This window comes from Elephantulus edwardii, unplaced genomic scaffold, assembly GCF_000299155.1.
Source record: "Elephantulus edwardii isolate Elephantulus edwardi_28Jun2011 unplaced genomic scaffold, EleEdw1.0 scaffold00133, whole genome shotgun sequence".
NCBI classification, from domain to species: Eukaryota; Metazoa; Chordata; class Mammalia; order Macroscelidea; family Macroscelididae; genus Elephantulus; species Elephantulus edwardii.
Genome location: NW_006399883.1, coordinates 684,430 through 694,771, shown reverse-complemented (window position 1 = coordinate 694,771; position 10,342 = coordinate 684,430). Strand labels below are relative to the sequence as shown.

Sequence of the window (10,342 nt, the reverse complement as noted above, 5' to 3'; positions counted from 1 at the left end):
AAATAGCTGTTCTCATAGTATCTTTCTAGAAAGTAAAGCAACTCAGTGTGTTTGGCATTATATATAGCTACAAAGTTTTAATTATTAGACTATACGGTGTCTCTGGTACTAGATAAGGAAGTGAAAGGTAAAGAAGTTGTAAGACAAGGGGCCAGTTTTATGATATTGACTCATCATATAAGTTTTTTTCCTAGGTGAGGCTCTCGACACTTACTCACTTTCTTTTCGTGCTCAGAGACAGGATCTTCAAAGGACGATTGGAAATACTTGAAGGTGAGAATTTTCAGGAGATGGAACCTGTGTTGTGGAGGCTCGTGCAAATGTGGTGGGATTTGGCTTTTTGTGGGATGATGACTTTGAAATTGAGAGAGTGATGTTCTTGACTAAGGGGCTGCTTGCTTTCAAAAATAATGGATCTAGTTCTTTCTGGGACATCAATAGGTTCCTCTTCTTCATACAAGAGTGCTTTGTGTACCTTGGTCAAATAATCTTATTTCTGCTTTGGAGGGAGCTCCAATGCCTTCCAAGAAGGGGACAATTCTCAAGTTAATTTCTCCAAGGGAAGAATTTTTATCAGAGGCTTTCAGTATACAAAACTGGTGATTGATAAATCAATGGTAGGATGCTGCCTTGCAGTGTTTAGGCTGTTGGATGACAGCCATGGACCCTACAGCCCAGACTCTTCAGCTCTCATGTGTTTGTTTTTATGCTGTGTTGTAGGATCCAGTCATGCCTTCCTTCTCTACTTGCAAAAGTCTCCTGACCACCTGCATCCTTGCAGCCTTTGTTTTCAACGTTGCATTGGTGAGAACAGACAAAAAGGATCCCTTTCTCCTAATGATCCTGAAGGGGAGAGTAAACAATGACAAAGAAGAAGAATGTCTCAGTAGAAACTCAGTCCACTTTATGAACAGCACAGGAGTGGAATTTCTGGGCACAATGAAGAGCCCACAGGCATCCCAAGCTGTGTGGAGCAGACAGGGACTGAGTAATGGTGGTGGTGGTGGTGGTGGCAGTGGCGGTGGCGGTGGTGGTGAGAGTGGGGCTGATGTAGACCCTCAGGGAGGAAGTTTTGGATTTTGCAGACCTCCAGTGATTAATGCAGCCAGGCAAAGGGGTTTCACCTTGACTCAGAAAGATAATGCATATTGGAACTATAAAGTACAGACTCTAACAGTTTCATTCCTGAATTACTTTTTGAATAATTTTTATTTCCTTTTCATAGAGTTATAACTGTCAAAACTGCATTTTAGATTCATGTAAACTCGATGATAAATGTTTTGCCACCAAAGGCTGTTTCAATAACAAGCAACAATTCAATAAATCAGGTATGTGACACTCCCCCATCATGTGTGTTCTGCTGGCATGCCAGACGAGGTGTTTAGGACGTGGACGGGAACTTCGTTAGGCACCTGATGGCAGTTTCTCTGACTCCTCCTATTTATCTTTGCTTCATTAAAGCAGGGGGAGCTCAGACAGCATAATCTATAGGGAGCTGTACTGCTAACTTAAAAGTCAGCATAGCAATCAGATTGACTACATTTGTGGAAGAAATCATTAGAGAAGCTCAATATCAGCAGTCAAAACTAGGTCAGAGGCAGACTGTGGGTTAGATTATCAATTATCCATGTGCAAATATAAATTGAGGCCAAAAAAATTAAAATAAGTCTACAGGGACCAAGATAGGATCTTGAATCAACTGAATTTCAAGATCATCTCAGGAATAATTTTGAGGTATAGAACGCCAATGATAGAAGACCAGATAAATTATGGGATTGTATAAAGGATATTATCCATGAAGAAAGCCAAAGGACATTACTAAAACAGAGACGAAAAAAAATTGAAATAGATGTTTGAAGAGAATACAAATTGCACTGTAGTATCCAGAAGCCAAAATAAAAGGAATGCATGCTAAAGTAAATGAGTTGAACAAAAGATTTCAAAGGGCAGCTTGGGAAGGAATAACAAAGTACTATAATGGAATGTATAGAGAGCTGGAATTGGAGAATAAAAAGGGAAGAACTCATTCTGCATTTCTCAAGCTGAGAGAACTGAAAAACAAATTCAAGCCTTGTGTCACAATGTTGAAAGATGCTATGGCAATTCAGCGACTGGGGTAATGGGGATAGGTGTGTCAGAGCCAATAAGGTTGGCACAGGATAGAGCAGGGTTCAGAGCTGTTGTACACAGAGTCACTATGAGTCACAAGCAACTTGTTGGCACATAACAACAACAATGGGAAATATATTGAATGACCCAGTATAAAACCATTATTGTAGAATGAGTATAAGGATCCAAGAGAGGTGAAAAGGGTGGAAGCAGAGGGATGAGGATGTGCAGGGGAAGGGGAGGGATTAATCATGGCATTGAACAACTTGATGGGTGAGGGGGTGAGGGAAATTGAAAGAATCTGTTATCAAAAACAATGTATAAAAAAACCCCAATGTATTAAAATTTTGTAAATAGTATAAAATTTTTTAAAAATTCAAAAAAAGATGGAGGGAATACACAGAGTCACTGTTTCAGAAAGAACTGATTGACACTAAAAATTTCAGAAAATACCATATGAACAGGAGCTAATGGTAATGAAGGAGGAAGTGGAAGCTGCATTGAAGGCATTGTCAAAAAATAAGGCGCCAGGAATCGATGGGATACCAACTGACTTGTTTCAATTAACAGACACAGCTTTGGATGCACTCACCAGTCAGTCTATGCCAGAAAATTTGGAGGACAGCTGTCTGGCCAATGGATTGGAAGAGGTGCGCATTTGTTCCGATTCCCAAGAAAGTTGATCCAACTGAATGTGGAAACTGTCAAACAATATCATGAATATCCCTTGCAAGCAAAACACTGCTGAAGATCATTTTAAAATGGCTAGAATAGTACAAGATAGGGAACTGCTAGAAGTTCTAGTAGGATTTAGAAAAGGTTGTGCACCAGGGATATCATTGCTAATGTCAGATGGCTCCTGACTGAAAGTAAGGAATACCAGAAGAATGTCTATTTGTGTTTTATTGACTATGCAAAGGCATTTGACTGTGTGGATGATGCCAAGAAGTGGCTGACTTTGAGAAGAATGAGAATCTCAGAGCACTTGATTGTGCTCATGAGGAACCTACACCTGGACCAGTTGGCTGTTGTGTGAACAGAGCAGGGAACACTGCATGGTTTAAAATTGAGAAAGGAGTGTGTCAGGGCTGTATTCTCTCTACATGTATTCAATCTATATGCTGAGCAAATTATTCAAGAAGCTGGACTCTATGAAAAGGAGAACTGTGGTATCAAGATTGGAGGGGTCAATAACTCGTGTTATGCAGATGCCACAATCTTGCTTGCTGAAAGTGAGGATGACTTGAAGCGCTTGTTGCAGAAAATTAAGGAATGCAGTCTTCAGTATGGATTGTATCTCAATTTCAGGAAAACAAAGATTGTTACCACTGGAACAATAGGCAGTGTCATGATGGGTGAAGAGGAGATTGAAACTGTCAACAGATTGACCTTGCTTGGATCTACAATTAACTCCGTTGGTACCAGCAGTCAGGAAATAAGGAGGCACATTGCACCGGGAAAATCTGCAGTTAGGGACCTCTCCAAATTATTGAGGAGTAATGATGTCAGGACTAAGGTGCACCTGATTCAGGCCATCGTCTTTCTGATCATTTGCTATGCATCTGACAGCTAGACAGTGAATAAGGGTAACAGAAAAAGAATTGACACCTTTGAGCTGTGATGCTGGAGAAGAACAATGAACACCTAATGGACAGCCTTAAAAACAAACAAGTATTTCTTGAAGAGGGGCAATTGGAGTGCTCTTTGGAGGCAGGAACAGTGAGCTGAAGCCTCACATACTTTGGGCATGGTGCTAGGAGGAGTTATTTCTTGGAGAGGGACATGATGCTGGGAAGAGTAGAGGGTTGGTGAAGGCAAAGAAGACCCTCAACCAGGAGGTCTGACATGGTGACCACTGCAGTGGGCCTTTGTATGTCAGGAAGTGTGAAGATGCCACAGGATAGAACAGGGTTCAGATCTTTTGTTCACAGGGTCACTATGAGTTCAAATTTACCAGTGGGGAGAAAGATGGCCAATCCTTCATATGCAATTTATAGCCTTTAAAATCCACTGAAAGTCACTTATTAGTAGGTTTCAATTTGGCAGCAATGAGTTTATTTTGTTGATTCATTTTTATTCCCTAATTATTGCAGGATGGGGCCTGGGAATGCAGGGTGATGGGAAGTGGCAGGGAAGACCATTGAGCACAAGGAGATTCTGCAAAGAGCTCAGCCCATTAATCCAGGTGATCCTGGTCTCTTGACTTTCCTGAGAGGTGCAACTGGTTAAGTGAAAGGTTAACACTTTGAATCCACCCAGAGCTACCTTGGAAGAAAGCTCTGGGTATCTATTTCTGAAAGTCACAACCTTGAGAACTCTCTGTAGCACAGATAGCTTGGGGCAACTGAATCTTACATAAGAAAATTGACTAATCATAGGTTAGCATCGATTTTGTGGCATTTTTTTGTTTTCACGCTTTCCACATCAACCTTGTGGTGACTCTTTAAGGTATATTGTTTTAACTGTAACGAATTATAAGAAACTGTCTCTCTATTGCTTCATTTAAAGAAATAGGCTAATTTAGAGGGACTGTTTTTGAGACGTAGAAAGACTAAAGGGAGTTGACACACTGAATCCTTTAATACTAGACCTCCAATTAGACATTGCTCTTTCTACAACTCTGTGGGAAAATCCCTTTTGGTGTTTGTTTCTACACAGGAGCATTTTCAGTGGATTTTCAGCAAAAAGGCTGTAATCAAAATGTGTGTACCCCACTGGCCTTCACAGCAACACTGGGAGATGAACATACATTTTGGTACAGTAACCTATGCTGCGACACTGAGAACTGCAATCAAGACAACACCCCAGGTATGTACCAGCTGACTGCACATCTCTGCTTCTCTCCCCCTCTTCTCATTCCTGCTTCCAATTCTTTGCCTTCCAGTTTTTGGTCTTCTGTTCCAAAGTACCATTCCATGACCATCTCTCCTTCTCAAGTTACTCAGTTCTCCCTGCCAGTTCCCTGGAAGTTTCTTCTCCCTGTGGCTCTGGCAAGGAGTTGGAAATTAATATGGGGCTCACCTGCAAAGGGTGATTGACTGATAACTGTGTGGGAGGGGCTGGTATGAAGGATTTCCCCCAAAATCAATCTGCAGATTTTGGCTACTTGTTTTCTCTTTTCAGCAGAGTAAGTAGTCTTTACTTACCTATTTAATGCTTCAAGCCCTTAAAAGTATTTTTTTCAGATACTGATTACTTTCTTTTCTATTATGTAAGCACTTTTCTTTATTCAGACAAAGAGAGGCCAAAAGGGCTGAATTAATAAAAGATTTCATTTTGATTATGTTTTTCCAAATAATATTTACTTCCTATGCCCTCTCAGTCATAAATAATGTTGATTTTGGTGTATTATGAAATAAACATGTCATTGGAGTACTAATGCTCTTAGTGTTCTTTTCTTGCCTATTTCTTAAGATGATTTTTTTTTCCCTCTCTTCATTCAGTGACTCAGAAATCTTCAGAACGCAATGGCTTTGAATGTCCTGTCTGCTACAATACGCAAAGCACTACTTGCAACCAGACCTTCCTCAAGTGCACAGGAGAAGAAACAAAATGTGTTGAGGTTATTGGTTTAGGTATGGGTTTCTCTGACATTTAGCTTCTAAAAGAGTATTCACTTATAATAATATAATAATATTAATATAAAATATATAAATATAACATTCTAATCTATGTTTCTCTTCTAAAAGTTTATTAGCTATATACCAAATGAACATAAAACAGAGCAGCTTAAAATAAGAAATGTCTATTATTTTAGTTTCTATAAATCAGCAATGTGGGAGTGGTTAACTCAATAGTTCTGTGTCAGGGTCACTCATGAGTTCACATTCATGCTCTTGAAGGGGCACATTCACCTGAATGGAGGACTCATGTGCACTCACGCATGTCTGGGCCTCAGGTCTCAGTTCTGAATGTAATTATAGCATGTGACCTGGCTTCTCCCAGAGCAAGTGATGAGAGACATGCAGAGAGCATAAGACAGAAATGGTGTTATTTTTAAAATAATATAATCTCGGAAGTAATATATTATCACTTCTAATGTATCCTATATGGGGCCCTAGTGGCCTACTGGTAAGAAGGTGCACTGCGATCCCACAGGCACACACTAGCTGCTCTGCAGGAGAGAGATGGGCAAATTTCCTCCTGTGGGATTTACTGCCTTTGAAGACCTCCTAGAAGGTGGGCTATGGGTTGGTTCTGACTCAAAAGCATACAGCAGTGGCAGCAACAACAACAACAATGTATCCTATTGTTTGCAAAGCCATAGCTTGATTCAACCTGGGAGAGGACCACAGGAGCCATGGGGGCCTTTTTAGATGCTAGTTAACAAATAAGGGGTGGTACAGAGGCAGGTGCCAGTAATGTCTCTAAGATTTAGAGGGAACCTTCTGATAGAAAGGATAGTAAAGATGTTTAGCTGAGTTTGGATTCCTGGGTGCTAATTAGGGAAGAGATGGCTGATGTAGGGAAGAAGACTGGAAGTCAGACCTGTTTTCTTCCTTACATTCATCTATTTTGGGAAACAGGAAGGAAACAATCCTTCAATATAGGTTGACTTGAGGATGTGAGTGAGGAGAGGAAATCAGATGATAGAGAAAGCTCATTTTTGAATTTTTCTCTTAGCAGGTAATTTGCAGATGTCGTTTTATGGGTTGGGCTGTGCTACTGAAAGTGCCTGCAATTTGAATATAAATGTAGTAGGTGGCACACAAATTACAACCATGTGTAAAGACCCTGCCAGTGGGAGCCTATCTCTGATGCCCATCATCTCATCAATGCTGACTGCTCTCTTCCTATTAAAACTCTTGGTGTGATCTCTCAAACACTGTTGAGCCCACAATCATAGAAAACTGAAAAAGTGAGAGGCCCCAGTTGGCCATCCTCCTCAACACAGCACTGATGCTGCAGAATTAAAGAGTTGGTACTTCCTTAAACATAATATTTGTATCCTACTTTTTAAAAAAATATATATATACTGGTTTGCTTACAAAGTTCATATGCATTGTTTTTCACACTGGGTCATTCCCATTTTCTTTACCCACCCCTCCCTCTACCTATCTCATTAGGCAACTCCTGCCCATCCTCACCCCTCTACTACTACCCTGCCCCCTTGGATCCTCATACACATTTTACTAGCTATCTTGCTATTTCTACAGTAATGGTCTTATGCAGTATTTGTCCTTATGGAACTGAGTTAGTTCACTTAGCACAATGCTCCTATTTACTATTCTAATGCCTCTTTACTTTAAAGTAGCACTTTTCAGATAAAGTATGAGATCAGAAAGACAGAGTCAGTGAGAGAGAGGATGATCCTCAGTAAACTAGGTTGACACAGCAACTGCAGCAATGGGTTTGAGCTTGGTGCAGATTGTGACAGTGGCTCAGGAAAAAGGCATTGGTGAAATGAGATGGATTGCCATAGGACATTTTGAATCAGACAATCACATGAGTTTTATTACACCAGAGATGAAAAGGTGAGGGGGGAAAAAGGGATTGCATTCCTAGTTTAAAAGATTATTTCTAGATCCATCTTGCAGTTCTCTGTCAATGTACTGTTCCAGTTGTTTTTGGATAATCTTCAGCAAGATTTTGCTTGCATGTTATAGTTTGATAATTTCCATACTCTGTCAGATTGCTTTTTTTTTTTATTAACTTCAATAAACATTTACAGAGACTTTGGATTTCCATTCATTCATTGTTGCATTTTTCTCCCTACTGCACCCCTTCCCCCCAATTCATTCTTCTCTTTAAAAGGAAAAGAAAAATTATTTCACTGTTATACAATTCCTCCCCTCAAGTCCACTCCACTATGAAGCCTTCATACTGGACTCCTGTCATGATAATACCACCTAATCATATATTGCTTTTAAACAGTTCTCTCCCTCACTTGTTTCAATGCGGTATACATTATTTATTCCCTCATGAAATATTATTCAAAATGGATGACCGTGGAGGACATTACACTGAGTGAAATATCTCAGTCACAAAGGGACAAATACAAAAAAAAATACAAAAAAAAACCCCAAAGGGACAAATACTGCATGGTGCCACTCTTGTAAAACAGGACTGCCATTGGGGCTGAGGGGAGACTGAGAAAGATTGGTTTTTTTTGGGGGGGGGGGGATGGAAAGAAACATGAATCTCTTCTAGTCATTTGGCCAGGTATTTGTCCTCCAGATTTTTTGGCACAGTCTGGTGAGCACATCTAGGGTTCCATCAGTTTGTTGAAATATGCCAAATAGCATAACATTTCCTGGAGCCTTGTTTTTGCCAGTTTCTTCAGAGTAGCTTGAATTTCATCCTTCATCATCATTGCCTCTAAGTCATATTTGATGAAATTATTTTATGCCAGCCAATTTTTTTTGTGATTCTGTGTACTCCTTTCATCTTCTTTCGAAGCTTCCTAGATTGTTCAATACTCTGCCCATAGCATCCTTAAATATTGCAACTTGAAGCTTGAATTTGTTCTTTAGTTCCTTCAGCTTAAGAAATGTCAAGTGAGTTTGTCATTCTTGATTTTCTAATTCCAGCTCTTTGTATATTTCATTATAATACACTTCTTTGTCTTCCTGAGCTATCATTTGAAATCTGTTCAGTTCCTTTACTTCTTAATTTCTCCCCCCTTTGTTTTGGTTTCTCTGCACCCTAATGCAATATTCAGAGTCTCTTCTGACACCCATCTTGGTCTTCTTCTTCTGTCTTTGAAATGACTTTTGCATTTTTTTTGTTTGCTTGCAAAACACTTTATTTATTAAACACTAAATTGGTCAAGACACAAGTATGCAGTGGGGCTGGATGTGAGGGTGGATGTCAATAGTAGATGGGATGCAGAGAGAGACAGAAAATGGTAACACTGGGGGCAGGGCGCAGGGGGGACACTAGGAGTTAGATTCTTTGGTAGCTCTCTGCAGTTCTAGTAGATGCAAGGGTCCCAGGTTGTGTTCAGAGGTGTTTCTATAATCTAGGAGGACATCCTAGCAGTGGTATCAGAGAGCAGTCCCACACAGGTTTGTGTGTGTTCCTGGGAAGGGGCACGTCTTGGGGATGAGGTGGTTCACACTGGTTTGCGTGTGTTCCGGGGGGTACTTGAATCTTGGGGATGAAGTGATTCAGAAACTCAAAAAAGAATCCTAACTTTGGCTCGAAACAAGATGAGAACAAGACAACAGCAGTGTGGGAAGTCATCTTCTCAAGGGGCTTAGCCATCGAATGATAAAACTGACAAAAAAAAAATCCGCAAAAAAGCAAAAGAAAAATTATAAAACACAGCCCTGGGCTGCTGAGGATCATTGCCTGAGTAGGGTCCAGTTCTGGGAAAGGAAGAGGGGCACGTGTTCAGGAAGCTGCCATGCCCCCAGCCCCATCAGACATAATTTTTGGTGGGGTACTCAGAGGGCCGAAGCATGCCCTGTGGAGCAGAGGCTGAGTAGCGGGCCATATGATGATTGGTGCTCCGGGATCCCCCAGAGGGACATGTGCAGCACAGGAGACCTCCACTCAGCAACAACAAGCCAGAGGCAGCCCAGCCCAGGTAGAGTAGGCCCCGGGTGCCTGCTTTTGGGCTTCAGCTACCGAAGGGTTGTAGAAGTCCCGGATGATGGAGTTGGCAGTCCAGCAGGTCGGGATGAGGGCCAGCACACCTGGCATGAAGATGATGATCCCAGAGGTGAGCATTAAACGAGCCTTGATGTCCTTGTCCTCCACATATGTGGTACACTTGCCCCCCGCGATGTAGACCAGCAGTCCGAGCAGGATTACCAAGAGGGTGATGACACAGAGGGAATGGGAAGCCTGCAGGTCCTGGGGCAGCACCAGCAGAAAGTAGTACAGCTTGCACTGCATCTGGCCAATGCTCTGTACCATACAGCACATCCACAACCCCTCCCACATGACCTGGGCCATCATGATGCTGCTACAGATGAAGGTGGTCACCTTTCACATGGGCAGGGCACAGAACACCAGGGCATTCACCCAGCCAAGCAGCATCAGGATGAGTCCCAGGATCTGCAGACCAGTGAAGGCCATGGTGAGGAGCCGAAGCTCTACGTGGCAAAGCAGAACAACACTGAGCCCACCTTGTTCCCAATAACCCCAGGCCATGAGCCTTGGCCACAGTGAGGCCACTTAAGAACATGGACACTTAATGCAAGCATGTGGACAAGGCACTCTGAACCTAAGTTTTTCCATCAGCAAAATGGACATGTTCACATTCTTTCCTCTTTGTTGAGACAGG

At 41.6% G+C, this 10,342-nt stretch overlaps 1 pseudogene; it reads right to left on the bottom strand.

The window, feature by feature from the left end:
* Positions 1–9,472: 9,472 nt before the first annotated feature.
* Positions 9,473–10,134, bottom strand: LOC102849520 (annotated as a pseudogene).
* Positions 10,135–10,342: the final 208 nt, after the last annotated feature.